Source organism: Camelina sativa, chromosome 10 (genome assembly GCF_030686135.1).
Source record: "Camelina sativa cultivar CO46 ecotype springtype chromosome 10, ASM3068613v1".
Taxonomy (NCBI): domain Eukaryota; kingdom Viridiplantae; phylum Streptophyta; class Magnoliopsida; order Brassicales; family Brassicaceae; genus Camelina; species Camelina sativa.
In genome coordinates this window covers 21,981,496-22,006,652 of record NC_141889.1, presented here as the reverse complement: position 1 = coordinate 22,006,652, position 25,157 = coordinate 21,981,496, and the positions used below count along the sequence as shown (strand labels likewise).

The 25,157-nt window shown below is 44.1% G+C and overlaps 49 non-coding genes across 49 annotated transcripts; all 49 read left to right on the top strand.

Annotated features, from left to right (window-relative positions):
* The first annotated feature begins 212 nt into the window (after positions 1-212).
* On the top strand, positions 213-331 carry LOC147936733 (5S ribosomal RNA). Its single transcript, XR_015569482.1, has one exon. It is a non-coding gene; the product is annotated as a 5S ribosomal RNA (ribosomal RNA).
* A 393-nt stretch (positions 332-724) lies between these two features.
* Positions 725-843, top strand: LOC147936732 (5S ribosomal RNA). Its single transcript, XR_015569480.1, has one exon. It is a non-coding gene; the product is annotated as a 5S ribosomal RNA (ribosomal RNA).
* A 393-nt stretch (positions 844-1,236) lies between these two features.
* Positions 1,237-1,355, top strand: LOC147936731 (5S ribosomal RNA). Its single transcript, XR_015569479.1, has one exon. It is a non-coding gene; the product is annotated as a 5S ribosomal RNA (ribosomal RNA).
* A 393-nt stretch (positions 1,356-1,748) lies between these two features.
* On the top strand, positions 1,749-1,867 carry LOC147936730 (5S ribosomal RNA). Its single transcript, XR_015569478.1, has one exon. It is a non-coding gene; the product is annotated as a 5S ribosomal RNA (ribosomal RNA).
* A 393-nt stretch (positions 1,868-2,260) lies between these two features.
* On the top strand, positions 2,261-2,379 carry LOC147936729 (5S ribosomal RNA). The gene has a single exon (XR_015569477.1). It is a non-coding gene; the product is annotated as a 5S ribosomal RNA (ribosomal RNA).
* Positions 2,380-2,772: 393 nt separating this feature from the next.
* On the top strand, positions 2,773-2,891 carry LOC147936728 (5S ribosomal RNA). The gene has a single exon (XR_015569476.1). It is a non-coding gene; the product is annotated as a 5S ribosomal RNA (ribosomal RNA).
* A 393-nt stretch (positions 2,892-3,284) lies between these two features.
* LOC147936727 (5S ribosomal RNA) lies at positions 3,285-3,403 on the top strand. The gene has a single exon (XR_015569475.1). It is a non-coding gene; the product is annotated as a 5S ribosomal RNA (ribosomal RNA).
* Positions 3,404-3,796: 393 nt separating this feature from the next.
* On the top strand, positions 3,797-3,915 carry LOC147936726 (5S ribosomal RNA). Its single transcript, XR_015569474.1, has one exon. It is a non-coding gene; the product is annotated as a 5S ribosomal RNA (ribosomal RNA).
* Positions 3,916-4,308: 393 nt separating this feature from the next.
* LOC147936725 (5S ribosomal RNA) lies at positions 4,309-4,427 on the top strand. The gene has a single exon (XR_015569571.1). It is a non-coding gene; the product is annotated as a 5S ribosomal RNA (ribosomal RNA).
* Positions 4,428-4,820: 393 nt separating this feature from the next.
* On the top strand, positions 4,821-4,939 carry LOC147936724 (5S ribosomal RNA). The gene has a single exon (XR_015569473.1). It is a non-coding gene; the product is annotated as a 5S ribosomal RNA (ribosomal RNA).
* Positions 4,940-5,332: 393 nt separating this feature from the next.
* On the top strand, positions 5,333-5,451 carry LOC147936723 (5S ribosomal RNA). Its single transcript, XR_015569472.1, has one exon. It is a non-coding gene; the product is annotated as a 5S ribosomal RNA (ribosomal RNA).
* Positions 5,452-5,844: 393 nt separating this feature from the next.
* Positions 5,845-5,963, top strand: LOC147936722 (5S ribosomal RNA). Its single transcript, XR_015569471.1, has one exon. It is a non-coding gene; the product is annotated as a 5S ribosomal RNA (ribosomal RNA).
* A 393-nt stretch (positions 5,964-6,356) lies between these two features.
* LOC147936721 (5S ribosomal RNA) lies at positions 6,357-6,475 on the top strand. Its single transcript, XR_015569469.1, has one exon. It is a non-coding gene; the product is annotated as a 5S ribosomal RNA (ribosomal RNA).
* Positions 6,476-6,868: 393 nt separating this feature from the next.
* Positions 6,869-6,987, top strand: LOC147936720 (5S ribosomal RNA). The gene has a single exon (XR_015569468.1). It is a non-coding gene; the product is annotated as a 5S ribosomal RNA (ribosomal RNA).
* Positions 6,988-7,380: 393 nt separating this feature from the next.
* Positions 7,381-7,499, top strand: LOC147936719 (5S ribosomal RNA). Its single transcript, XR_015569467.1, has one exon. It is a non-coding gene; the product is annotated as a 5S ribosomal RNA (ribosomal RNA).
* Positions 7,500-7,892: 393 nt separating this feature from the next.
* Positions 7,893-8,011, top strand: LOC147936718 (5S ribosomal RNA). The gene has a single exon (XR_015569466.1). It is a non-coding gene; the product is annotated as a 5S ribosomal RNA (ribosomal RNA).
* A 393-nt stretch (positions 8,012-8,404) lies between these two features.
* LOC147936717 (5S ribosomal RNA) lies at positions 8,405-8,523 on the top strand. Its single transcript, XR_015569465.1, has one exon. It is a non-coding gene; the product is annotated as a 5S ribosomal RNA (ribosomal RNA).
* Positions 8,524-8,916: 393 nt separating this feature from the next.
* Positions 8,917-9,035, top strand: LOC147936716 (5S ribosomal RNA). Its single transcript, XR_015569464.1, has one exon. It is a non-coding gene; the product is annotated as a 5S ribosomal RNA (ribosomal RNA).
* Positions 9,036-9,428: 393 nt separating this feature from the next.
* LOC147936715 (5S ribosomal RNA) lies at positions 9,429-9,547 on the top strand. The gene has a single exon (XR_015569463.1). It is a non-coding gene; the product is annotated as a 5S ribosomal RNA (ribosomal RNA).
* Positions 9,548-9,940: 393 nt separating this feature from the next.
* LOC147936714 (5S ribosomal RNA) lies at positions 9,941-10,059 on the top strand. Its single transcript, XR_015569462.1, has one exon. It is a non-coding gene; the product is annotated as a 5S ribosomal RNA (ribosomal RNA).
* Positions 10,060-10,452: 393 nt separating this feature from the next.
* Positions 10,453-10,571, top strand: LOC147936713 (5S ribosomal RNA). Its single transcript, XR_015569461.1, has one exon. It is a non-coding gene; the product is annotated as a 5S ribosomal RNA (ribosomal RNA).
* A 393-nt stretch (positions 10,572-10,964) lies between these two features.
* Positions 10,965-11,083, top strand: LOC147936712 (5S ribosomal RNA). The gene has a single exon (XR_015569460.1). It is a non-coding gene; the product is annotated as a 5S ribosomal RNA (ribosomal RNA).
* A 393-nt stretch (positions 11,084-11,476) lies between these two features.
* Positions 11,477-11,595, top strand: LOC147936711 (5S ribosomal RNA). Its single transcript, XR_015569458.1, has one exon. It is a non-coding gene; the product is annotated as a 5S ribosomal RNA (ribosomal RNA).
* A 393-nt stretch (positions 11,596-11,988) lies between these two features.
* LOC147936710 (5S ribosomal RNA) lies at positions 11,989-12,107 on the top strand. The gene has a single exon (XR_015569457.1). It is a non-coding gene; the product is annotated as a 5S ribosomal RNA (ribosomal RNA).
* A 393-nt stretch (positions 12,108-12,500) lies between these two features.
* On the top strand, positions 12,501-12,619 carry LOC147936709 (5S ribosomal RNA). The gene has a single exon (XR_015569456.1). It is a non-coding gene; the product is annotated as a 5S ribosomal RNA (ribosomal RNA).
* Positions 12,620-13,012: 393 nt separating this feature from the next.
* LOC147936708 (5S ribosomal RNA) lies at positions 13,013-13,131 on the top strand. Its single transcript, XR_015569455.1, has one exon. It is a non-coding gene; the product is annotated as a 5S ribosomal RNA (ribosomal RNA).
* Positions 13,132-13,524: 393 nt separating this feature from the next.
* LOC147936707 (5S ribosomal RNA) lies at positions 13,525-13,643 on the top strand. Its single transcript, XR_015569454.1, has one exon. It is a non-coding gene; the product is annotated as a 5S ribosomal RNA (ribosomal RNA).
* A 393-nt stretch (positions 13,644-14,036) lies between these two features.
* LOC147936706 (5S ribosomal RNA) lies at positions 14,037-14,155 on the top strand. The gene has a single exon (XR_015569453.1). It is a non-coding gene; the product is annotated as a 5S ribosomal RNA (ribosomal RNA).
* A 393-nt stretch (positions 14,156-14,548) lies between these two features.
* Positions 14,549-14,667, top strand: LOC147936705 (5S ribosomal RNA). Its single transcript, XR_015569452.1, has one exon. It is a non-coding gene; the product is annotated as a 5S ribosomal RNA (ribosomal RNA).
* A 393-nt stretch (positions 14,668-15,060) lies between these two features.
* LOC147936704 (5S ribosomal RNA) lies at positions 15,061-15,179 on the top strand. The gene has a single exon (XR_015569451.1). It is a non-coding gene; the product is annotated as a 5S ribosomal RNA (ribosomal RNA).
* Positions 15,180-15,572: 393 nt separating this feature from the next.
* Positions 15,573-15,691, top strand: LOC147936703 (5S ribosomal RNA). Its single transcript, XR_015569450.1, has one exon. It is a non-coding gene; the product is annotated as a 5S ribosomal RNA (ribosomal RNA).
* A 393-nt stretch (positions 15,692-16,084) lies between these two features.
* On the top strand, positions 16,085-16,203 carry LOC147936702 (5S ribosomal RNA). Its single transcript, XR_015570205.1, has one exon. It is a non-coding gene; the product is annotated as a 5S ribosomal RNA (ribosomal RNA).
* A 393-nt stretch (positions 16,204-16,596) lies between these two features.
* On the top strand, positions 16,597-16,715 carry LOC147936701 (5S ribosomal RNA). Its single transcript, XR_015569449.1, has one exon. It is a non-coding gene; the product is annotated as a 5S ribosomal RNA (ribosomal RNA).
* Positions 16,716-17,108: 393 nt separating this feature from the next.
* Positions 17,109-17,227, top strand: LOC147936700 (5S ribosomal RNA). The gene has a single exon (XR_015570204.1). It is a non-coding gene; the product is annotated as a 5S ribosomal RNA (ribosomal RNA).
* A 393-nt stretch (positions 17,228-17,620) lies between these two features.
* Positions 17,621-17,739, top strand: LOC147936699 (5S ribosomal RNA). Its single transcript, XR_015569447.1, has one exon. It is a non-coding gene; the product is annotated as a 5S ribosomal RNA (ribosomal RNA).
* Positions 17,740-18,131: 392 nt separating this feature from the next.
* Positions 18,132-18,250, top strand: LOC147936698 (5S ribosomal RNA). The gene has a single exon (XR_015569446.1). It is a non-coding gene; the product is annotated as a 5S ribosomal RNA (ribosomal RNA).
* Positions 18,251-18,643: 393 nt separating this feature from the next.
* Positions 18,644-18,762, top strand: LOC147936697 (5S ribosomal RNA). The gene has a single exon (XR_015570203.1). It is a non-coding gene; the product is annotated as a 5S ribosomal RNA (ribosomal RNA).
* Positions 18,763-19,155: 393 nt separating this feature from the next.
* Positions 19,156-19,274, top strand: LOC147936696 (5S ribosomal RNA). The gene has a single exon (XR_015569445.1). It is a non-coding gene; the product is annotated as a 5S ribosomal RNA (ribosomal RNA).
* A 392-nt stretch (positions 19,275-19,666) lies between these two features.
* On the top strand, positions 19,667-19,785 carry LOC147936695 (5S ribosomal RNA). The gene has a single exon (XR_015569444.1). It is a non-coding gene; the product is annotated as a 5S ribosomal RNA (ribosomal RNA).
* A 393-nt stretch (positions 19,786-20,178) lies between these two features.
* Positions 20,179-20,297, top strand: LOC147936694 (5S ribosomal RNA). Its single transcript, XR_015569443.1, has one exon. It is a non-coding gene; the product is annotated as a 5S ribosomal RNA (ribosomal RNA).
* A 393-nt stretch (positions 20,298-20,690) lies between these two features.
* Positions 20,691-20,809, top strand: LOC147936693 (5S ribosomal RNA). Its single transcript, XR_015570202.1, has one exon. It is a non-coding gene; the product is annotated as a 5S ribosomal RNA (ribosomal RNA).
* A 393-nt stretch (positions 20,810-21,202) lies between these two features.
* LOC147936692 (5S ribosomal RNA) lies at positions 21,203-21,321 on the top strand. Its single transcript, XR_015569442.1, has one exon. It is a non-coding gene; the product is annotated as a 5S ribosomal RNA (ribosomal RNA).
* A 392-nt stretch (positions 21,322-21,713) lies between these two features.
* Positions 21,714-21,832, top strand: LOC147936691 (5S ribosomal RNA). Its single transcript, XR_015569441.1, has one exon. It is a non-coding gene; the product is annotated as a 5S ribosomal RNA (ribosomal RNA).
* A 393-nt stretch (positions 21,833-22,225) lies between these two features.
* Positions 22,226-22,344, top strand: LOC147936690 (5S ribosomal RNA). The gene has a single exon (XR_015570201.1). It is a non-coding gene; the product is annotated as a 5S ribosomal RNA (ribosomal RNA).
* Positions 22,345-22,737: 393 nt separating this feature from the next.
* On the top strand, positions 22,738-22,856 carry LOC147936689 (5S ribosomal RNA). The gene has a single exon (XR_015569440.1). It is a non-coding gene; the product is annotated as a 5S ribosomal RNA (ribosomal RNA).
* A 393-nt stretch (positions 22,857-23,249) lies between these two features.
* Positions 23,250-23,368, top strand: LOC147936688 (5S ribosomal RNA). Its single transcript, XR_015569439.1, has one exon. It is a non-coding gene; the product is annotated as a 5S ribosomal RNA (ribosomal RNA).
* A 393-nt stretch (positions 23,369-23,761) lies between these two features.
* On the top strand, positions 23,762-23,880 carry LOC147936687 (5S ribosomal RNA). The gene has a single exon (XR_015569438.1). It is a non-coding gene; the product is annotated as a 5S ribosomal RNA (ribosomal RNA).
* Positions 23,881-24,273: 393 nt separating this feature from the next.
* Positions 24,274-24,392, top strand: LOC147936686 (5S ribosomal RNA). Its single transcript, XR_015569436.1, has one exon. It is a non-coding gene; the product is annotated as a 5S ribosomal RNA (ribosomal RNA).
* Positions 24,393-24,785: 393 nt separating this feature from the next.
* Positions 24,786-24,904, top strand: LOC147936685 (5S ribosomal RNA). Its single transcript, XR_015569435.1, has one exon. It is a non-coding gene; the product is annotated as a 5S ribosomal RNA (ribosomal RNA).
* Positions 24,905-25,157: the final 253 nt, after the last annotated feature.

Below are 25,157 nucleotides of genomic sequence, written 5' to 3'. Positions count from 1 at the left end.
TGACGTTTGAAGGTGTTTCGGATGTTTTTTGGTGATCGCGACACAATTAGCTACGAGTACAAAATTATGTTTGGATATGGTTATCTCTTGTTTTTCGCGGTTGGAAGCACGTCCAAGGTGAATAAACGGTCCACATATCAAGTGGGACCCACATTGAATGATCCCTAGAGTTTTTAAAACACGATATATGCGATTGAATGGTATATACTAACGGATGCGATCATACCAGCACTAATTCACCGGATCCCATCAGAACTCCGCAGTCAAGCGTGCTTGGGCGAGAGTAGTACTAGGATGGGTGACCTCCCGGGAAGTCCTCGTGTTGCATCCCTCCTTCTTTTTTTTTTTTTTTTTTTGGTTGTTGCGTAAGACTATATAGTACAAACATAACGCCGTAACTTTTACATCGTGAGGAACCACGCGACCCATAATACCATTTCGGAAAGCCCCAAGAGTGTTTCTGGCAAGGCAATGGGTCTTCGTACCATTGGACCATTCCGGAGGCCGAATTTTGACGTTTGAAGGTGTTTCGGATGTTTTTTGGTGATCGCGACACAATTAGCTACGAGTACAAAATTATGTTTGGATATGGTTATCTCTTGTTTTTCGCGGTTGGAAGCACGTCCAAGGTGAATAAACGGTCCACATATCAAGTGGGACCCACATTGAATGATCCCTAGAGTTTTTAAAACACGATATATGCGATTGAATGGTATATACTAACGGATGCGATCATACCAGCACTAATTCACCGGATCCCATCAGAACTCCGCAGTCAAGCGTGCTTGGGCGAGAGTAGTACTAGGATGGGTGACCTCCCGGGAAGTCCTCGTGTTGCATCCCTCCTTCTTTTTTTTTTTTTTTTTTTGGTTGTTGCGTAAGACTATATAGTACAAACATAACGCCGTAACTTTTACATCGTGAGGAACCACGCGACCCATAATACCATTTCGGAAAGCCCCAAGAGTGTTTCTGGCAAGGCAATGGGTCTTCGTACCATTGGACCATTCCGGAGGCCGAATTTTGACGTTTGAAGGTGTTTCGGATGTTTTTTGGTGATCGCGACACAATTAGCTACGAGTACAAAATTATGTTTGGATATGGTTATCTCTTGTTTTTCGCGGTTGGAAGCACGTCCAAGGTGAATAAACGGTCCACATATCAAGTGGGACCCACATTGAATGATCCCTAGAGTTTTTAAAACACGATATATGCGATTGAATGGTATATACTAACGGATGCGATCATACCAGCACTAATTCACCGGATCCCATCAGAACTCCGCAGTCAAGCGTGCTTGGGCGAGAGTAGTACTAGGATGGGTGACCTCCCGGGAAGTCCTCGTGTTGCATCCCTCCTTCTTCTTTTTTTTTTTTTTTTGGTTGTTGCGTAAGACTATATAGTACAAACATAACGCCGTAACTTTTACATCGTGAGGAACCACGCGACCCATAATACCATTTCGGAAAGCCCCAAGAGTGTTTCTGGCAAGGCAATGGGTCTTCGTACCATTGGACCATTCCGGAGGCCGAATTTTGACGTTTGAAGGTGTTTCGGATGTTTTTTGGTGATCGCGACACAATTAGCTACGAGTACAAAATTATGTTTGGATATGGTTATCTCTTGTTTTTCGCGGTTGGAAGCACGTCCAAGGTGAATAAACGGTCCACATATCAAGTGGGACCCACATTGAATGATCCCTAGAGTTTTTAAAACACGATATATGCGATTGAATGGTATATACTAACGGATGCGATCATACCAGCACTAATTCACCGGATCCCATCAGAACTCCGCAGTCAAGCGTGCTTGGGCGAGAGTAGTACTAGGATGGGTGACCTCCCGGGAAGTCCTCGTGTTGCATCCCTCCTTCTTTTTTTTTTTTTTTTTTTGGTTGTTGCGTAAGACTATATAGTACAAACATAACGCCGTAACTTTTACATCGTGAGGAACCACGCGACCCATAATACCATTTCGGAAAGCCCCAAGAGTGTTTCTGGCAAGGCAATGGGTCTTCGTACCATTGGACCATTCCGGAGGCCGAATTTTGACGTTTGAAGGTGTTTCGGATGTTTTTTGGTGATCGCGACACAATTAGCTACGAGTACAAAATTATGTTTGGATATGGTTATCTCTTGTTTTTCGCGGTTGGAAGCACGTCCAAGGTGAATAAACGGTCCACATATCAAGTGGGACCCACATTGAATGATCCCTAGAGTTTTTAAAACACGATATATGCGATTGAATGGTATATACTAACGGATGCGATCATACCAGCACTAATTCACCGGATCCCATCAGAACTCCGCAGTCAAGCGTGCTTGGGCGAGAGTAGTACTAGGATGGGTGACCTCCCGGGAAGTCCTCGTGTTGCATCCCTCCTTCTTTTTTTTTTTTTTTTTTTGGTTGTTGCGTAAGACTATATAGTACAAACATAACGCCGTAACTTTTACATCGTGAGGAACCACGCGACCCATAATACCATTTCGGAAAGCCCCAAGAGTGTTTCTGGCAAGGCAATGGGTCTTCGTACCATTGGACCATTCCGGAGGCCGAATTTTGACGTTTGAAGGTGTTTCGGATGTTTTTTGGTGATCGCGACACAATTAGCTACGAGTACAAAATTATGTTTGGATATGGTTATCTCTTGTTTTTCGCGGTTGGAAGCACGTCCAAGGTGAATAAACGGTCCACATATCAAGTGGGACCCACATTGAATGATCCCTAGAGTTTTTAAAACACGATATATGCGATTGAATGGTATATACTAACGGATGCGATCATACCAGCACTAATTCACCGGATCCCATCAGAACTCCGCAGTCAAGCGTGCTTGGGCGAGAGTAGTACTAGGATGGGTGACCTCCCGGGAAGTCCTCGTGTTGCATCCCTCCTTCTTTTTTTTTTTTTTTTTTTGGTTGTTGCGTAAGACTATATAGTACAAACATAACGCCGTAACTTTTACATCGTGAGGAACCACGCGACCCATAATACCATTTCGGAAAGCCCCAAGAGTGTTTCTGGCAAGGCAATGGGTCTTCGTACCATTGGACCATTCCGGAGGCCGAATTTTGACGTTTGAAGGTGTTTCGGATGTTTTTTGGTGATCGCGACACAATTAGCTACGAGTACAAAATTATGTTTGGATATGGTTATCTCTTGTTTTTCGCGGTTGGAAGCACGTCCAAGGTGAATAAACGGTCCACATATCAAGTGGGACCCACATTGAATGATCCCTAGAGTTTTTAAAACACGATATATGCGATTGAATGGTATATACTAACGGATGCGATCATACCAGCACTAATTCACCGGATCCCATCAGAACTCCGCAGTCAAGCGTGCTTGGGCGAGAGTAGTACTAGGATGGGTGACCTCCCGGGAAGTCCTCGTGTTGCATCCCTCCTTCTTTTTTTTTTTTTTTTTTTGGTTGTTGCGTAAGACTATATAGTACAAACATAACGCCGTAACTTTTACATCGTGAGGAACCACGCGACCCATAATACCATTTCGGAAAGCCCCAAGAGTGTTTCTGGCAAGGCAATGGGTCTTCGTACCATTGGACCATTCCGGAGGCCGAATTTTGACGTTTGAAGGTGTTTCGGATGTTTTTTGGTGATCGCGACACAATTAGCTACGAGTACAAAATTATGTTTGGATATGGTTATCTCTTGTTTTTCGCGGTTGGAAGCACGTCCAAGGTGAATAAACGGTCCACATATCAAGTGGGACCCACATTGAATGATCCCTAGAGTTTTTAAAACACGATATATGCGATTGAATGGTATATACTAACGGATGCGATCATACCAGCACTAATTCACCGGATCCCATCAGAACTCCGCAGTCAAGCGTGCTTGGGCGAGAGTAGTACTAGGATGGGTGACCTCCCGGGAAGTCCTCGTGTTGCATCCCTCCTTCTTTTTTTTTTTTTTTTTTTGGTTGTTGCGTAAGACTATATAGTACAAACATAACGCCGTAACTTTTACATCGTGAGGATCCACGCGACCCATAATACCATTTCGGAAAGCCCCAAGAGTGTTTCTGGCAAGGCAATGGGTCTTCGTACCATTGGACCATTCCGGAGGCCGAATTTTGACGTTTGAAGGTGTTTCGGATGTTTTTTGGTGATCGCGACACAATTAGCTACGAGTACAAAATTATGTTTGGATATGGTTATCTCTTGTTTTTCGCGGTTGGAAGCACGTCCAAGGTGAATAAACGGTCCACATATCAAGTGGGACCCACATTGAATGATCCCTAGAGTTTTTAAAACACGATATATGCGATTGAATGGTATATACTAACGGATGCGATCATACCAGCACTAATTCACCGGATCCCATCAGAACTCCGCAGTCAAGCGTGCTTGGGCGAGAGTAGTACTAGGATGGGTGACCTGCCGGGAAGTCCTCGTGTTGCATCCCTCCTTCTTTTTTTTTTTTTTTTTTTGGTTGTTGCGTAAGACTATATAGTACAAACATAACGCCGTAACTTTTACATCGTGAGGAACCACGCGACCCATAATACCATTTCGGAAAGCCCCAAGAGTGTTTCTGGCAAGGCAATGGGTCTTCGTACCATTGGACCATTCCGGAGGCCGAATTTTGACGTTTGAAGGTGTTTCGGATGTTTTTTGGTGATCGCGACACAATTAGCTACGAGTACAAAATTATGTTTGGATATGGTTATCTCTTGTTTTTCGCGGTTGGAAGCACGTCCAAGGTGAATAAACGGTCCACATATCAAGTGGGACCCACATTGAATGATCCCTAGAGTTTTTAAAACACGATATATGCGATTGAATGGTATATACTAACGGATGCGATCATACCAGCACTAATTCACCGGATCCCATCAGAACTCCGCAGTCAAGCGTGCTTGGGCGAGAGTAGTACTAGGATGGGTGACCTCCCGGGAAGTCCTCGTGTTGCATCCCTCCTTCTTTTTTTTTTTTTTTTTTTGGTTGTTGCGTAAGACTATATAGTACAAACATAACGCCGTAACTTTTACATCGTGAGGAACCACGCGACCCATAATACCATTTCGGAAAGCCCCAAGAGTGTTTCTGGCAAGGCAATGGGTCTTCGTACCATTGGACCATTCCGGAGGCCGAATTTTGACGTTTGAAGGTGTTTCGGATGTTTTTTGGTGATCGCGACACAATTAGCTACGAGTACAAAATTATGTTTGGATATGGTTATCTCTTGTTTTTCGCGGTTGGAAGCACGTCCAAGGTGAATAAACGGTCCACATATCAAGTGGGACCCACATTGAATGATCCCTAGAGTTTTTAAAACACGATATATGCGATTGAATGGTATATACTAACGGATGCGATCATACCAGCACTAATTCACCGGATCCCATCAGAACTCCGCAGTCAAGCGTGCTTGGGCGAGAGTAGTACTAGGATGGGTGACCTCCCGGGAAGTCCTCGTGTTGCATCCCTCCTTCTTTTTTTTTTTTTTTTTTTGGTTGTTGCGTAAGACTATATAGTACAAACATAACGCCGTAACTTTTACATCGTGAGGAACCACGCGACCCATAATACCATTTCGGAAAGCCCCAAGAGTGTTTCTGGCAAGGCAATGGTTCTTCGTACCATTGGACCATTCCGGAGGCCGAATTTTGACGTTTGAAGGTGTTTCGGATGTTTTTTGGTGATCGCGACACAATTAGCTACGAGTACAAAATTATGTTTGGATATGGTTATCTCTTGTTTTTCGCGGTTGGAAGCACGTCCAAGGTGAATAAACGGTCCACATATCAAGTGGGACCCACATTGAATGATCCCTAGAGTTTTTAAAACACGATATATGCGATTGAATGGTATATACTAACGGATGCGATCATACCAGCACTAATTCACCGGATCCCATCAGAACTCCGCAGTCAAGCGTGCTTGGGCGAGAGTAGTACTAGGATGGGTGACCTCCCGGGAAGTCCTCGTGTTGCATCCCTCCTTCTTTTTTTTTTTTTTTTTTTGGTTGTTGCGTAAGACTATATAGTACAAACATAACGCCGTAACTTTTACATCGTGAGGAACCACGCGACCCATAATACCATTTCGGAAAGCCCCAAGAGTGTTTCTGGCAAGGCAATGGGTCTTCGTACCATTGGACCATTCCGGAGGCCGAATTTTGACGTTTGAAGGTGTTTCGGATGTTTTTTGGTGATCGCGACACAATTAGCTACGAGTACAAAATTATGTTTGGATATGGTTATCTCTTGTTTTTCGCGGTTGGAAGCACGTCCAAGGTGAATAAACGGTCCACATATCAAGTGGGACCCACATTGAATGATCCCTAGAGTTTTTAAAACACGATATATGCGATTGAATGGTATATACTAACGGATGCGATCATACCAGCACTAATTCACCGGATCCCATCAGAACTCCGCAGTCAAGCGTGCTTGGGCGAGAGTAGTACTAGGATGGGTGACCTCCCGGGAAGTCCTCGTGTTGCATCCCTCCTTCTTTTTTTTTTTTTTTTTTTGGTTGTTGCGTAAGACTATATAGTACAAACATAACGCCGTAACTTTTACATCGTGAGGAACCACGCGACCCATAATACCATTTCGGAAAGCCCCAAGAGTGTTTCTGGCAAGGCAATGGGTCTTCGTACCATTGGACCATTCCGGAGGCCGAATTTTGACGTTTGAAGGTGTTTCGGATGTTTTTTGGTGATCGCGACACAATTAGCTACGAGTACAAAATTATGTTTGGATATGGTTATCTCTTGTTTTTCGCGGTTGGAAGCACGTCCAAGGTGAATAAACGGTCCACATATCAAGTGGGACCCACATTGAATGATCCCTAGAGTTTTTAAAACACGATATATGCGATTGAATGGTATATACTAACGGATGCGATCATACCAGCACTAATTCACCGGATCCCATCAGAACTCCGCAGTCAAGCGTGCTTGGGCGAGAGTAGTACTAGGATGGGTGACCTCCCGGGAAGTCCTCGTGTTGCATCCCTCCTTCTTTTTTTTTTTTTTTTTTTGGTTGTTGCGTAAGACTATATAGTACAAACATAACGCCGTAACTTTTACATCGTGAGGAACCACGCGACCCATAATACCATTTCGGAAAGCCCCAAGAGTGTTTCTGGCAAGGCAATGGGTCTTCGTACCATTGGACCATTCCGGAGGCCGAATTTTGACGTTTGAAGGTGTTTCGGATGTTTTTTGGTGATCGCGACACAATTAGCTACAAGTACAAAATTATGTTTGGATATGGTTATCTCTTGTTTTTCGCGGTTGGAAGCACGTCCAAGGTGAATAAACGGTCCACATATCAAGTGGGACCCACATTGAATGATCCCTAGAGTTTTTAAAACACGATATATGCGATTGAATGGTATATACTAACGGATGCGATCATACCAGCACTAATTCACCGGATCCCATCAGAACTCCGCAGTCAAGCGTGCTTGGGCGAGAGTAGTACTAGGATGGGTGACCTCCCGGGAAGTCCTCGTGTTGCATCCCTCCTTCTTTTTTTTTTTTTTTTTTTGGTTGTTGCGTAAGACTATATAGTACAAACATAACGCCGTAACTTTTACATCGTGAGGAACCACGCGACCCATAATACCATTTCGGAAAGCCCCAAGAGTGTTTCTGGCAAGGCAATGGTTCTTCGTACCATTGGACCATTCCGGAGGCCGAATTTTGACGTTTGAAGGTGTTTCGGATGTTTTTTGGTGATCGCGACACAATTAGCTACGAGTACAAAATTATGTTTGGATATGGTTATCTCTTGTTTTTCGCGGTTGGAAGCACGTCCAAGGTGAATAAACGGTCCACATATCAAGTGGGACCCACATTGAATGATCCCTAGAGTTTTTAAAACACGATATATGCGATTGAATGGTATATACTAACGGATGCGATCATACCAGCACTAATTCACCGGATCCCATCAGAACTCCGCAGTCAAGCGTGCTTGGGCGAGAGTAGTACTAGGATGGGTGACCTCCCGGGAAGTCCTCGTGTTGCATCCCTCCTTCTTTTTTTTTTTTTTTTTTTGGTTGTTGCGTAAGACTATATAGTACAAACATAACGCCGTAACTTTTACATCGTGAGGAACCACGCGACCCATAATACCATTTCGGAAAGCCCCAAGAGTGTTTCTGGCAAGGCAATGGTTCTTCGTACCATTGGACCATTCCGGAGGCCGAATTTTGACGTTTGAAGGTGTTTCGGATGTTTTTTGGTGATCGCGACACAATTAGCTACGAGTACAAAATTATGTTTGGATATGGTTATCTCTTGTTTTTCGCGGTTGGAAGCACGTCCAAGGTGAATAAACGGTCCACATATCAAGTGGGACCCACATTGAATGATCCCTAGAGTTTTTAAAACACGATATATGCGATTGAATGGTATATACTAACGGATGCGATCATACCAGCACTAATTCACCGGATCCCATCAGAACTCCGCAGTCAAGCGTGCTTGGGCGAGAGTAGTACTAGGATGGGTGACCTCCCGGGAAGTCCTCGTGTTGCATCCCTCCTTCTTTTTTTTTTTTTTTTTTTGGTTGTTGCGTAAGACTATATAGTACAAACATAACGCCGTAACTTTTACATCGTGAGGAACCACGCGACCCATAATACCATTTCGGAAAGCCCCAAGAGTGTTTCTGGCAAGGCAATGGTTCTTCGTACCATTGGACCATTCCGGAGGCCGAATTTTGACGTTTGAAGGTGTTTCGGATGTTTTTTGGTGATCGCGACACAATTAGCTACGAGTACAAAATTATGTTTGGATATGGTTATCTCTTGTTTTTCGCGGTTGGAAGCACGTCCAAGGTGAATAAACGGTCCACATATCAAGTGGGACCCACATTGAATGATCCCTAGAGTTTTTAAAACACGATATATGCGATTGAATGGTATATACTAACGGATGCGATCATACCAGCACTAATTCACCGGATCCCATCAGAACTCCGCAGTCAAGCGTGCTTGGGCGAGAGTAGTACTAGGATGGGTGACCTCCCGGGAAGTCCTCGTGTTGCATCCCTCCTTCTTTTTTTTTTTTTTTTTTTGGTTGTTGCGTAAGACTATATAGTACAAACATAACGCCGTAACTTTTACATCGTGAGGAACCACGCGACCCATAATACCATTTCGGAAAGCCCCAAGAGTGTTTCTGGCAAGGCAATGGGTCTTCGTACCATTGGACCATTCCGGAGGCCGAATTTTGACGTTTGAAGGTGTTTCGGATGTTTTTTGGTGATCGCGACACAATTAGCTACGAGTACAAAATTATGTTTGGATATGGTTATCTCTTGTTTTTCGCGGTTGGAAGCACGTCCAAGGTGAATAAACGGTCCACATATCAAGTGGGACCCACATTGAATGATCCCTAGAGTTTTTAAAACACGATATATGCGATTGAATGGTATATACTAACGGATGCGATCATACCAGCACTAATTCACCGGATCCCATCAGAACTCCGCAGTCAAGCGTGCTTGGGCGAGAGTAGTACTAGGATGGGTGACCTCCCGGGAAGTCCTCGTGTTGCATCCCTCCTTCTTTTTTTTTTTTTTTTTTTGGTTGTTGCGTAAGACTATATAGTACAAACATAACGCCGTAACTTTTACATCGTGAGGAACCACGCGACCCATAATACCATTTCGGAAAGCCCCAAGAGTGTTTCTGGCAAGGCAATGGGTCTTCGTACCATTGGACCATTCCGGAGGCCGAATTTTGACGTTTGAAGGTGTTTCGGATGTTTTTTGGTGATCGCGACACAATTAGCTACGAGTACAAAATTATGTTTGGATATGGTTATCTCTTGTTTTTCGCGGTTGGAAGCACGTCCAAGGTGAATAAACGGTCCACATATCAAGTGGGACCCACATTGAATGATCCCTAGAGTTTTTAAAACACGATATATGCGATTGAATGGTATATACTAACGGATGCGATCATACCAGCACTAATTCACCGGATCCCATCAGAACTCCGCAGTCAAGCGTGCTTGGGCGAGAGTAGTACTAGGATGGGTGACCTCCCGGGAAGTCCTCGTGTTGCATCCCTCCTTCTTTTTTTTTTTTTTTTTTTGGTTGTTGCGTAAGACTATATAGTACAAACATAACGCCGTAACTTTTACATCGTGAGGAACCACGCGACCCATAATACCATTTCGGAAAGCCCCAAGAGTGTTTCTGGCAAGGCAATGGGTCTTCGTACCATTGGACCATTCCGGAGGCCGAATTTTGACGTTTGAAGGTGTTTCGGATGTTTTTTGGTGATCGCGACACAATTAGCTACGAGTACAAAATTATGTTTGGATATGGTTATCTCTTGTTTTTCGCGGTTGGAAGCACGTCCAAGGTGAATAAACGGTCCACATATCAAGTGGGACCCACATTGAATGATCCCTAGAGTTTTTAAAACACGATATATGCGATTGAATGGTATATACTAACGGATGCGATCATACCAGCACTAATTCACCGGATCCCATCAGAACTCCGCAGTCAAGCGTGCTTGGGCGAGAGTAGTACTAGGATGGGTGACCTCCCGGGAAGTCCTCGTGTTGCATCCCTCCTTCTTTTTTTTTTTTTTTTTTTGGTTGTTGCGTAAGACTATATAGTACAAACATAACGCCGTAACTTTTACATCGTGAGGAACCACGCGACCCATAATACCATTTCGGAAAGCCCCAAGAGTGTTTCTGGCAAGGCAATGGTTCTTCGTACCATTGGACCATTCCGGAGGCCGAATTTTGACGTTTGAAGGTGTTTCGGATGTTTTTTGGTGATCGCGACACAATTAGCTACGAGTACAAAATTATGTTTGGATATGGTTATCTCTTGTTTTTCGCGGTTGGAAGCACGTCCAAGGTGAATAAACGGTCCACATATCAAGTGGGACCCACATTGAATGATCCCTAGAGTTTTTAAAACACGATATATGCGATTGAATGGTATATACTAACGGATGCGATCATACCAGCACTAATTCACCGGATCCCATCAGAACTCCGCAGTCAAGCGTGCTTGGGCGAGAGTAGTACTAGGATGGGTGACCTCCCGGGAAGTCCTCGTGTTGCATCCCTCCTTCTTTTTTTTTTTTTTTTTTTGGTTGTTGCGTAAGACTATATAGTACAAACATAACGCCGTAACTTTTACATCGTGAGGAACCACGCGACCCATAATACCATTTCGGAAAGCCCCAAGAGTGTTTCTGGCAAGGCAATGGGTCTTCGTACCATTGGACCATTCCGGAGGCCGAATTTTGACGTTTGAAGGTGTTTCGGATGTTTTTTGGTGATCGCGACACAATTAGCTACAAGTACAAAATTATGTTTGGATATGGTTATCTCTTGTTTTTCGCGGTTGGAAGCACGTCCAAGGTGAATAAACGGTCCACATATCAAGTGGGACCCACATTGAATGATCCCTAGAGTTTTTAAAACACGATATATGCGATTGAATGGTATATACTAACGGATGCGATCATACCAGCACTAATTCACCGGATCCCATCAGAACTCCGCAGTCAAGCGTGCTTGGGCGAGAGTAGTACTAGGATGGGTGACCTCCCGGGAAGTCCTCGTGTTGCATCCCTCCTTCTTTTTTTTTTTTTTTTTTTGGTTGTTGCGTAAGACTATATAGTACAAACATAACGCCGTAACTTTTACATCGTGAGGAACCACGCGACCCATAATACCATTTCGGAAAGCCCCAAGAGTGTTTCTGGCAAGGCAATGGTTCTTCGTACCATTGGACCATTCCGGAGGCCGAATTTTGACGTTTGAAGGTGTTTCGGATGTTTTTTGGTGATCGCGACACAATTAGCTACGAGTACAAAATTATGTTTGGATATGGTTATCTCTTGTTTTTCGCGGTTGGAAGCACGTCCAAGGTGAATAAACGGTCCACATATCAAGTGGGACCCACATTGAATGATCCCTAGAGTTTTTAAAACACGATATATGCGATTGAATGGTATATACTAACGGATGCGATCATACCAGCACTAATTCACCGGATCCCATCAGAACTCCGCAGTCAAGCGTGCTTGGGCGAGAGTAGTACTAGGATGGGTGACCTCCCGGGAAGTCCTCGTGTTGCATCCCTCCTTCTTTTTTTTTTTTTTTTTTTGGTTGTTGCGTAAGACTATATAGTACAAACATAACGCCGTAACTTTTACATCGTGAGGAACCACGCGACCCATAATACCATTTCGGAAAGCCCCAAGAGTGTTTCTGGCAAGGCAATGGGTCTTCGTACCATTGGACCATTCCGGAGGCCGAATTTTGACGTTTGAAGGTGTTTCGGATGTTTTTTGGTGATCGCGACACAATTAGCTACGAGTACAAAATTATGTTTGGATATGGTTATCTCTTGTTTTTCGCGGTTGGAAGCACGTCCAAGGTGAATAAACGGTCCACATATCAAGTGGGACCCACATTGAATGATCCCTAGAGTTTTTAAAACACGATATATGCGATTGAATGGTATATACTAACGGATGCGATCATACCAGCACTAATTCACCGGATCCCATCAGAACTCCGCAGTCAAGCGTGCTTGGGCGAGAGTAGTACTAGGATGGGTGACCTCCCGGGAAGTCCTCGTGTTGCATCCCTCCTTCTTTTTTTTTTTTTTTTTTTGGTTGTTGCGTAAGACTATATAGTACAAACATAACGCCGTAACTTTTACATCGTGAGGAACCACGCGACCCATAATACCATTTCGGAAAGCCCCAAGAGTGTTTCTGGCAAGGCAATGGGTCTTCGTACCATTGGACCATTCCGGAGGCCGAATTTTGACGTTTGAAGGTGTTTCGGATGTTTTTTGGTGATCGCGACACAATTAGCTACGAGTACAAAATTATGTTTGGATATGGTTATCTCTTGTTTTTCGCGGTTGGAAGCACGTCCAAGGTGAATAAACGGTCCACATATCAAGTGGGACCCACATTGAATGATCCCTAGAGTTTTTAAAACACGATATATGCGATTGAATGGTATATACTAACGGATGCGATCATACCAGCACTAATTCACCGGATCCCATCAGAACTCCGCAGTCAAGCGTGCTTGGGCGAGAGTAGTACTAGGATGGGTGACCTCCCGGGAAGTCCTCGTGTTGCATCCCTCCTTCTTTTTTTTTTTTTTTTTTTGGTTGTTGCGTAAGACTATATAGTACAAACATAACGCCGTAACTTTTACATCGTGAGGAACCACGCGACCCATAATACCTTTTCGGAAAGCCCCAAGAGTGTTTCTGGCAAGGCAATGGTTCTTCGTACCATTGGACCATTCCGGAGGCCGAATTTTGACGTTTGAAGGTGTTTCGGATGTTTTTTGGTGATCGCGACACAATTAGCTACGAGTACAAAATTATGTTTGGATATGGTTATCTCTTGTTTTTCGCGGTTGGAAGCACGTCCAAGGTGAATAAACGGTCCACATATCAAGTGGGACCCACATTGAATGATCCCTAGAGTTTTTAAAACACGATATATGCGATTGAATGGTATATACTAACGGATGCGATCATACCAGCACTAATTCACCGGATCCCATCAGAACTCCGCAGTCAAGCGTGCTTGGGCGAGAGTAGTACTAGGATGGGTGACCTCCCGGGAAGTCCTCGTGTTGCATCCCTCCTTCTTTTTTTTTTTTTTTTTTTGGTTGTTGCGTAAGACTATATAGTACAAACATAACGCCGTAACTTTTACATCGTGAGGAACCACGCGACCCATAATACCATTTCGGAAAGCCCCAAGAGTGTTTCTGGCAAGGCAATGGGTCTTCGTACCATTGGACCATTCCGGAGGCCGAATTTTGACGTTTGAAGGTGTTTCGGATGTTTTTTGGTGATCGCGACACAATTAGCTACGAGTACAAAATTATGTTTGGATATGGTTATCTCTTGTTTTTCGCGGTTGGAAGCACGTCCAAGGTGAATAAACGGTCCACATATCAAGTGGGACCCACATTGAATGATCCCTAGAGTTTTTAAAACACGATATATGCGATTGAATGGTATATACTAACGGATGCGATCATACCAGCACTAATTCACCGGATCCCATCAGAACTCCGCAGTCAAGCGTGCTTGGGCGAGAGTAGTACTAGGATGGGTGACCTCCCGGGAAGTCCTCGTGTTGCATCCCTCCTTCTTTTTTTTTTTTTTTTTTTGGTTGTTGCGTAAGACTATATAGTACAAACATAACGCCGTAACTTTTACATCGTGAGGAACCACGCGACCCATAATACCATTTCGGAAAGCCCCAAGAGTGTTTCTGGCAAGGCAATGGGTCTTCGTACCATTGGACCATTCCGGAGGCCGAATTTTGACGTTTGAAGGTGTTTCGGATGTTTTTTGGTGATCGCGACACAATTAGCTACGAGTACAAAATTATGTTTGGATATGGTTATCTCTTGTTTTTCGCGGTTGGAAGCACGTCCAAGGTGAATAAACGGTCCACATATCAAGTGGGACCCACATTGAATGATCCCTAGAGTTTTTAAAACACGATATATGCGATTGAATGGTATATACTAACGGATGCGATCATACCAGCACTAATTCACCGGATCCCATCAGAACTCCGCAGTCAAGCGTGCTTGGGCGAGAGTAGTACTAGGATGGGTGACCTCCCGGGAAGTCCTCGTGTTGCATCCCTCCTTCTTTTTTTTTTTTTTTTTTTGGTTGTTGCGTAAGACTATATAGTACAAACATAACGCCGTAACTTTTACATCGTGAGGAACCACGCGACCCATAATACCATTTCGGAAAGCCCCAAGAGTGTTTCTGGCAAGGCAATGGGTCTTCGTACCATTGGACCATTCCGGAGGCCGAATTTTGACGTTTGAAGGTGTTTCGGATGTTTTTTGGTGATCGCGACACAATTAGCTACGAGTACAAAATTATGTTTGGATATGGTTATCTCTTGTTTTTCGCGGTTGGAAGCACGTCCAAGGTGAATAAACGGTCCACATATCAAGTGGGACCCACATTGAATGATCCCTAGAGTTTTTAAAACACGATATATGCGATTGAATGGTATATACTAACGGATGCGATCATACCAGCACTAATTCACCGGATCCCATCAGAACTCCGCAGTCAAGCGTGCTTGGGCGAGAGTAGTACTAGGATGGGTGACCTCCCGGGAAGTCCTCGTGTTGCATCCCTCCTTCTTTTTTTTTTTTTTTTTTTGGTTGTTGCGTAAGACTATATAGTACAAACATAACGCCGTAACTTTTACATCGTGAGGAACCACGCGACCCATAATACCATTTCGGAAAGCCCCAAGAGTGTTTCTGGCAAGGCAATGGGTCTTCGTACCATTGGACCATTCCGGAGGCCGAATTTTGACGTTTGAAGGTGTTTCGGATGTTTTTTGGTGATCGCGACACAATTAGCTACAAGTACAAAATTATGTTTGGATATGGTTATCTCTTGTTTTTCGCGGTTGGAAGCACGTCCAAGGTGAATAAACGGTCCACATATCAAGTGGGACCCACATTGAATGATCCCTAGAGTTTTTAAAACACGATATATGCGATTGAATGGTATATACTAACGGATGCGATCATACCAGCACTAATTCACCGGATCCCATCAGAACTCCGCAGTCAAGCGTGCTTGGGCGAGAGTAGTACTAGGATGGGTGACCTCCCGGGAAGTCCTCGTGTTGCATCCCTCCTTCTTTTTTTTTTTTTTTTTTTGGTTGTTGCGTAAGACTATATAGTACAAACATAACGCCGTAACTTTTACATCGTGAGGAACCACGCGACCCATAATACCATTTCGGAAAGCCCCAAGAGTGTTTCTGGCAAGGCAATGGGTCTTCGTACCATTGGACCATTCCGGAGGCCGAATTTTGACGTTTGAAGGTGTTTCGGATGTTTTTTGGTGATCGCGACACAATTAGCTACAAGTACAAAATTATGTTTGGATATGGTTATCTCTTGTTTTTCGCGGTTGGAAGCACGTCCAAGGTGAATAAACGGTCCACATATCAAGTGGGACCCACATTGAATGATCCCTAGAGTTTTTAAAACACGATATATGCGATTGAATGGTATATACTAACGGATGCGATCATACCAGCACTAATGCACCGGATCCCATCAGAACTCCGCAGTCAAGCGTGCTTGGGCGAGAGTAGTACTAGGATGGGTGACCTCCCGGGAAGTCCTCGTGTTGCATCCCTCCTTCTTTTTTTTTTTTTTTTTTTGGTTGTTGCGTAAGACTATATAGTACAAACATAACGCCGTAACTTTTACATCGTGAGGAACCACGCGACCCATAATACCTTTTCGGAAAGCCCCAAGAGTGTTTCTGGCAAGGCAATGGGTCTTCGTACCATTGGACCATTCCGGAGGCCGAATTTTGACGTTTGAAGGTGTTTCGGATGTTTTTTGGTGATCGCGACACAATTAGCTACGAGTACAAAATTATGTTTGGATATGGTTATCTCTTGTTTTTCGCGGTTGGAAGCACGTCCAAGGTGAATAAACGGTCCACATATCAAGTGGGACCCACATTGAATGATCCCTAGAGTTTTTAAAACACGATATATGCGATTGAATGGTATATACTAACGGATGCGATCATACCAGCACTAATTCACCGGATCCCATCAGAACTCCGCAGTCAAGCGTGCTTGGGCGAGAGTAGTACTAGGATGGGTGACCTCCCGGGAAGTCCTCGTGTTGCATCCCTCCTTCTTTTTTTTTTTTTTTTTTTGGTTGTTGCGTAAGACTATATAGTACAAACATAACGCCGTAACTTTTACATCGTGAGGAACCACGCGACCCATAATACCATTTCGGAAAGCCCCAAGAGTGTTTCTGGCAAGGCAATGGGTCTTCGTACCATTGGACCATTCCGGAGGCCGAATTTTGACGTTTGAAGGTGTTTCGGATGTTTTTTGGTGATCGCGACACAATTAGCTACAAGTACAAAATTATGTTTGGATATGGTTATCTCTTGTTTTTCGCGGTTGGAAGCACGTCCAAGGTGAATAAACGGTCCACATATCAAGTGGGACCCACATTGAATGATCCCTAGAGTTTTTAAAACACGATATATGCGATTGAATGGTATATACTAACGGATGCGATCATACCAGCACTAATGCACCGGATCCCATCAGAACTCCGCAGTCAAGCGTGCTTGGGCGAGAGTAGTACTAGGATGGGTGACCTCCCGGGAAGTCCTCGTGTTGCATCCCTCCTTCTTTTTTTTTTTTTTTTTTTGGTTGTTGCGTAAGACTATATAGTACAAACATAACGCCGTAACTTTTACATCGTGAGGAACCACGCGACCCATAATACCTTTTCGGAAAGCCCCAAGAGTGTTTCTGGCAAGGCAATGGGTCTTCGTACCATTGGACCATTCCGGAGGCCGAATTTTGACGTTTGAAGGTGTTTCGGATGTTTTTTGGTGATCGCGACACAATTAGCTACGAGTACAAAATTATGTTTGGATATGGTTATCTCTTGTTTTTCGCGGTTGGAAGCACGTCCAAGGTGAATAAACGGTCCACATATCAAGTGGGACCCACATTGAATGATCCCTAGAGTTTTTAAAACACGATATATGCGATTGAATGGTATATACTAACGGATGCGATCATACCAGCACTAATTCACCGGATCCCATCAGAACTCCGCAGTCAAGCGTGCTTGGGCGAGAGTAGTACTAGGATGGGTGACCTCCCGGGAAGTCCTCGTGTTGCATCCCTCCTTCTTTTTTTTTTTTTTTTTTGGTTGTTGCGTAAGACTATATAGTACAAACATAACGCCGTAACTTTTACATCGTGAGGAACCACGCGACCCATAATACCATTTCGGAAAGCCCCAAGAGTGTTTCTGGCAAGGCAATGGGTCTTCGTACCATTGGACCATTCCGGAGGCCGAATTTTGACGTTTGAAGGTGTTTCGGATGTTTTTTGGTGATCGCGACACAATTAGCTACGAGTACAAAATTATGTTTGGATATGGTTATCTCTTGTTTTTCGCGGTTGGAAGCACGTCCAAGGTGAATAAACGGTCCACATATCAAGTGGGACCCACATTGAATGATCCCTAGAGTTTTTAAAACACGATATATGCGATTGAATGGTATATACTAACGGATGCGATCATACCAGCACTAATTCACCGGATCCCATCAGAACTCCGCAGTCAAGCGTGCTTGGGCGAGAGTAGTACTAGGATGGGTGACCTCCCGGGAAGTCCTCGTGTTGCATCCCTCCTTCTTTTTTTTTTTTTTTTTTTGGTTGTTGCGTAAGACTATATAGTACAAACATAACGCCGTAACTTTTACATCGTGAGGAACCACGCGACCCATAATACCTTTTCGGAAAGCCCCAAGAGTGTTTCTGGCAAGGCAATGGGTCTTCGTACCATTGGACCATTCCGGAGGCCGAATTTTGACGTTTGAAGGTGTTTCGGATGTTTTTTGGTGATCGCGACACAATTAGCTACGAGTACAAAATTATGTTTGGATATGGTTATCTCTTGTTTTTCGCGGTTGGAAGCACGTCCAAGGTGAATAAACGGTCCACATATCAAGTGGGACCCACATTGAATGATCCCTAGAGTTTTTAAAACACGATATATGCGATTGAATGGTATATACTAACGGATGCGATCATACCAGCACTAATGCACCGGATCCCATCAGAACTCCGCAGTCAAGCGTGCTTGGGCGAGAGTAGTACTAGGATGGGTGACCTCCCGGGAAGTCCTCGTGTTGCATCCCTCCTTCTTTTTTTTTTTTTTTTTTTGGTTGTTGCGTAAGACTATATAGTACAAACATAACGCCGTAACTTTTACATCGTGAGGAACCACGCGACCCATAATACCTTTTCGGAAAGCCCCAAGAGTGTTTCTGGCAAGGCAATGGGTCTTCGTACCATTGGACCATTCCGGAGGCCGAATTTTGACGTTTGAAGGTGTTTCGGATGTTTTTTGGTGATCGCGACACAATTAGCTACGAGTACAAAATTATGTTTGGATATGGTTATCTCTTGTTTTTCGCGGTTGGAAGCACGTCCAAGGTGAATAAACGGTCCACATATCAAGTGGGACCCACATTGAATGATCCCTAGAGTTTTTAAAACACGATATATGCGATTGAATGGTATATACTAACGGATGCGATCATACCAGCACTAATTCACCGGATCCCATCAGAACTCCGCAGTCAAGCGTGCTTGGGCGAGAGTAGTACTAGGATGGGTGACCTCCCGGGAAGTCCTCGTGTTGCATCCCTCCTTCTTTTTTTTTTTTTTTTTTGGTTGTTGCGTAAGACTATATAGTACAAACATAACGCCGTAACTTTTACATCGTGAGGAACCACGCGACCCATAATACCATTTCGGAAAGCCCCAAGAGTGTTTCTGGCAAGGCAATGGGTCTTCGTACCATTGGACCATTCCGGAGGCCGAATTTTGACGTTTGAAGGTGTTTCGGATGTTTTTTGGTGATCGCGACACAATTAGCTACGAGTACAAAATTATGTTTGGATATGGTTATCTCTTGTTTTTCGCGGTTGGAAGCACGTCCAAGGTGAATAAACGGTCCACATATCAAGTGGGACCCACATTGAATGATCCCTAGAGTTTTTAAAACACGATATATGCGATTGAATGGTATATACTAACGGATGCGATCATACCAGCACTAATTCACCGGATCCCATCAGAACTCCGCAGTCAAGCGTGCTTGGGCGAGAGTAGTACTAGGATGGGTGACCTCCCGGGAAGTCCTCGTGTTGCATCCCTCCTTCTTTTTTTTTTTTTTTTTTTGGTTGTTGCGTAAGACTATATAGTACAAACATAACGCCGTAACTTTTACATCGTGAGGAACCACGCGACCCATAATACCTTTTCGGAAAGCCCCAAGAGTGTTTCTGGCAAGGCAATGGGTCTTCGTACCATTGGACCATTCCGGAGGCCGAATTTTGACGTTTGAAGGTGTTTCGGATGTTTTTTGGTGATCGCGACACAATTAGCTACGAGTACAAAATTATGTTTGGATATGGTTATCTCTTGTTTTTCGCGGTTGGAAGCACGTCCAAGGTGAATAAACGGTCCACATATCAAGTGGGACCCACATTGAATGATCCCTAGAGTTTTTAAAACACGATATATGCGATTGAATGGTATATACTAACGGATGCGATCATACCAGCACTAATTCACCGGATCCCATCAGAACTCCGCAGTCAAGCGTGCTTGGGCGAGAGTAGTACTAGGATGGGTGACCTCCCGGGAAGTCCTCGTGTTGCATCCCTCCTTCTTTTTTTTTTTTTTTTTTTGGTTGTTGCGTAAGACTATATAGTACAAACATAACGCCGTAACTTTTACATCGTGAGGAACCACGCGACCCATAATACCATTTCGGAAAGCCCCAAGAGTGTTTCTGGCAAGGCAATGGGTCTTCGTACCATTGGACCATTCCGGAGGCCGAATTTTGACGTTTGAAGGTGTTTCGGATGTTTTTTGGTGATCGCGACACAATTAGCTACAAGTACAAAATTATGTTTGGATATGGTTATCTCTTGTTTTTCGCGGTTGGAAGCACGTCCAAGGTGAATAAACGGTCCACATATCAAGTGGGACCCACATTGAATGATCCCTAGAGTTTTTAAAACACGATATATGCGATTGAATGGTATATACTAACGGATGCGATCATACCAGCACTAATGCACCGGATCCCATCAGAACTCCGCAGTCAAGCGTGCTTGGGCGAGAGTAGTACTAGGATGGGTGACCTCCCGGGAAGTCCTCGTGTTGCATCCCTCCTTCTTTTTTTTTTTTTTTTTTTGGTTGTTGCGTAAGACTATATAGTACAAACATAACGCCGTAACTTTTACATCGTGAGGAACCACGCGACCCATAATACCTTTTCGGAAAGCCCCAAGAGTGTTTCTGGCAAGGCAATGGGTCTTCGTACCATTGGACCATTCCGGAGGCCGAATTTTGACGTTTGAAGGTGTTTCGGATGTTTTTTGGTGATCGCGACACAATTAGCTACGAGTACAAAATTATGTTTGGATATGGTTATCTCTTGTTTTTCGCGGTTGGAAGCACGTCCAAGGTGAATAAACGGTCCACATATCAAGTGGGACCCACATTGAATGATCCCTAGAGTTTTTAAAACACGATATATGCGATTGAATGGTATATACTAACGGATGCGATCATACCAGCACTAATTCACCGGATCCCATCAGAACTCCGCAGTCAAGCGTGCTTGGGCGAGAGTAGTACTAGGATGGGTGACCTCCCGGGAAGTCCTCGTGTTGCATCCCTCCTTCTTTTTTTTTTTTTTTTTTGGTTGTTGCGTAAGACTATATAGTACAAACATAACGCCGTAACTTTTACATCGTGAGGAACCACGCGACCCATAATACCATTTCGGAAAGCCCCAAGAGTGTTTCTGGCAAGGCAATGGGTCTTCGTACCATTGGACCATTCCGGAGGCCGAATTTTGACGTTTGAAGGTGTTTCGGATGTTTTTTGGTGATCGCGACACAATTAGCTACGAGTACAAAATTATGTTTGGATATGGTTATCTCTTGTTTTTCGCGGTTGGAAGCACGTCCAAGGTGAATAAACGGTCCACATATCAAGTGGGACCCACATTGAATGATCCCTAGAGTTTTTAAAACACGATATATGCGATTGAATGGTATATACTAACGGATGCGATCATACCAGCACTAATTCACCGGATCCCATCAGAACTCCGCAGTCAAGCGTGCTTGGGCGAGAGTAGTACTAGGATGGGTGACCTCCCGGGAAGTCCTCGTGTTGCATCCCTCCTTCTTTTTTTTTTTTTTTTTTTGGTTGTTGCGTAAGACTATATAGTACAAACATAACGCCGTAACTTTTACATCGTGAGGAACCACGCGACCCATAATACCTTTTCGGAAAGCCCCAAGAGTGTTTCTGGCAAGGCAATGGGTCTTCGTACCATTGGACCATTCCGGAGGCCGAATTTTGACGTTTGAAGGTGTTTCGGATGTTTTTTGGTGATCGCGACACAATTAGCTACGAGTACAAAATTATGTTTGGATATGGTTATCTCTTGTTTTTCGCGGTTGGAAGCACGTCCAAGGTGAATAAACGGTCCACATATCAAGTGGGACCCACATTGAATGATCCCTAGAGTTTTTAAAACACGATATATGCGATTGAATGGTATATACTAACGGATGCGATCATACCAGCACTAATGCACCGGATCCCATCAGAACTCCGCAGTCAAGCGTGCTTGGGCGAGAGTAGTACTAGGATGGGTGACCTCCCGGGAAGTCCTCGTGTTGCATCCCTCCTTCTTTTTTTTTTTTTTTTTTTGGTTGTTGCGTAAGACTATATAGTACAAACATAACGCCGTAACTTTTACATCGTGAGGAACCACGCGACCCATAATACCTTTTCGGAAAGCCCCAAGAGTGTTTCTGGCAAGGCAATGGGTCTTCGTACCATTGGACCATTCCGGAGGCCGAATTTTGACGTTTGAAGGTGTTTCGGATGTTTTTTGGTGATCGCGACACAATTAGCTACGAGTACAAAATTATGTTTGGATATGGTTATCTCTTGTTTTTCGCGGTTGGAAGCACGTCCAAGGTGAATAAACGGTCCACATATCAAGTGGGACCCACATTGAATGATCCCTAGAGTTTTTAAAACACGATATATGCGATTGAATGGTATATACTAACGGATGCGATCATACCAGCACTAATTCACCGGATCCCATCAGAACTCCGCAGTCAAGCGTGCTTGGGCGAGAGTAGTACTAGGATGGGTGACCTCCCGGGAAGTCCTCGTGTTGCATCCCTCCTTCTTTTTTTTTTTTTTTTTTTGGTTGTTGCGTAAGACTATATAGTACAAACATAACGCCGTAACTTTTACATCGTGAGGAACCACGCGACCCATAATACCATTTCGGAAAGCCCCAAGAGTGTTTCTGGCAAGGCAATGGGTCTTCGTACCATTGGACCATTCCGGAGGCCGAATTTTGACGTTTGAAGGTGTTTCGGATGTTTTTTGGTGATCGCGACACAATTAGCTACAAGTACAAAATTATGTTTGGATATGGTTATCTCTTGTTTTTCGCGGTTGGAAGCACGTCCAAGGTGAATAAACGGTCCACATATCAAGTGGGACCCACATTGAATGATCCCTAGAGTTTTTAAAACACGATATATGCGATTGAATGGTATATACTAACGGATGCGATCATACCAGCACTAATTCACCGGATCCCATCAGAACTCCGCAGTCAAGCGTGCTTGGGCGAGAGTAGTACTAGGATGGGTGACCTCCCGGGAAGTCCTCGTGTTGCATCCCTCCATCTTTTTTTTTTTTTTTTTTTGGTTGTTGCGTAAGACTATATAGTACAAACATAACGCCGTAACTTTTACATCGTGAGGAACCACGCGACCCATAATACCATTTCGGAAAGCCCCAAGAGTGTTTCTGGCAAGGCAATGGGTCTTCGTACCATTGGACCATTCCGGAGGCCGAATTTTGACGTTTGAAGGTGTTTCGGATGTTTTTTGGTGATCGCGACACAATTAGCTACGAGTACAAAATTATGTTTGGATATGGTTATCTCTTGTTTTTCGCGGTTGGAAGCACGTCCAAGGTGAATAAACGGTCCACATATCAAGTGGGACCCACATTGAATGATCCCTAGAGTTTTTAAAACACGATATATGCGATTGAATGGTATATACTAACGGATGCGATCATACCAGCACTAATTCACCGGATCCCATCAGAACTCCGCAGTCAAGCGTGCTTGGGCGAGAGTAGTACTAGGATGGGTGACCTCCCGGGAAGTCCTCGTGTTGCATCCCTCCATCTTTTTTTTTTTTTTTTTTTGGTTGTTGCGTAAGACTATATAGTACAAACATAACGCCGTAACTTTTACATCGTGAGGAACCACGCGACCCATAATACCATTTCGGAAAGCCCCAAGAGTGTTTCTGGCAAGGCAATGGGTCTTCGTACCATTGGACCATTCCGGAGGCCGAATTTTGACGTTTGAAGGTGTTTCGGATGTTTTTTGGTGATCGCGACACAATTAGCTACGAGTACAAAATTATGTTTGGATATGGTTATCTCTTGTTTTTCGCGGTTGGAAGCACGTCCAAGGTGAATAAACGGTCCACATATCAAGTGGGACCCACATTGAATGATCCCTAGAGTTTTTAAAACACGATATATGCGATTGAATGGTATATACTAACGGATGCGATCATACCAGCACTAATTCACCGGATCCCATCAGAACTCCGCAGTCAAGCGTGCTTGGGCGAGAGTAGTACTAGGATGGGTGACCTCCCGGGAAGTCCTCGTGTTGCATCCCTCCTTCTTTTTTTTTTTTTTTTTTTGGTCGTTGCGTAAGACTATATAGTACAAACATAACGCCGTAACTTTTACATCGTGAGGAACCACGCGACCCATAATACCATTTCGGAAAGCCCCAAGAGTGTTTCTGGCAAGGCAATGGGTCTTCGTACCATTGGACCATTCCGGAGGCCGAATTTTGACGTTTGAAGGTGTTTCGGATGTTTTTTGGTGATCGCGACACAATTAGCTACAAGTACAAAATTATGTTTGGATATGGTTATCTCTTGTTTTTCGCGGTTGGAAGCACGTCCAAGGTGAATAAACGGTCCACATATCAAGTGGGACCCACATTGAATGATCCCTAGAGTTTTTAAAACACGATATATGCGATTGAATGGTATATACTAACGGATGCGATCATACCAGCACTAATTCACCGGATCCCATCAGAACTCCGCAGTCAAGCGTGCTTGGGCGAGAGTAGTACTAGGATGGGTGACCTCCCGGGAAGTCCTCGTGTTGCATCCCTCCATCTTTTTTTTTTTTTTTTTTTGGTTGTTGCGTAAGACTATATAGTACAAACATAACGCCGTAACTTTTACATCGTGAGGAACCACGCGACCCATAATACCATTTCGGAAAGCCCCAAGAGTGTTTCTGGCAAGGCAATGGGTCTTCGTACCATTGGACCATTCCGGAGGCCGAATTTTGACGTTTGAAGGTGTTTCGGATGTTTTTTGGTGATCGCGACACAATTAGCTACGAGTACAAAATTATGTTT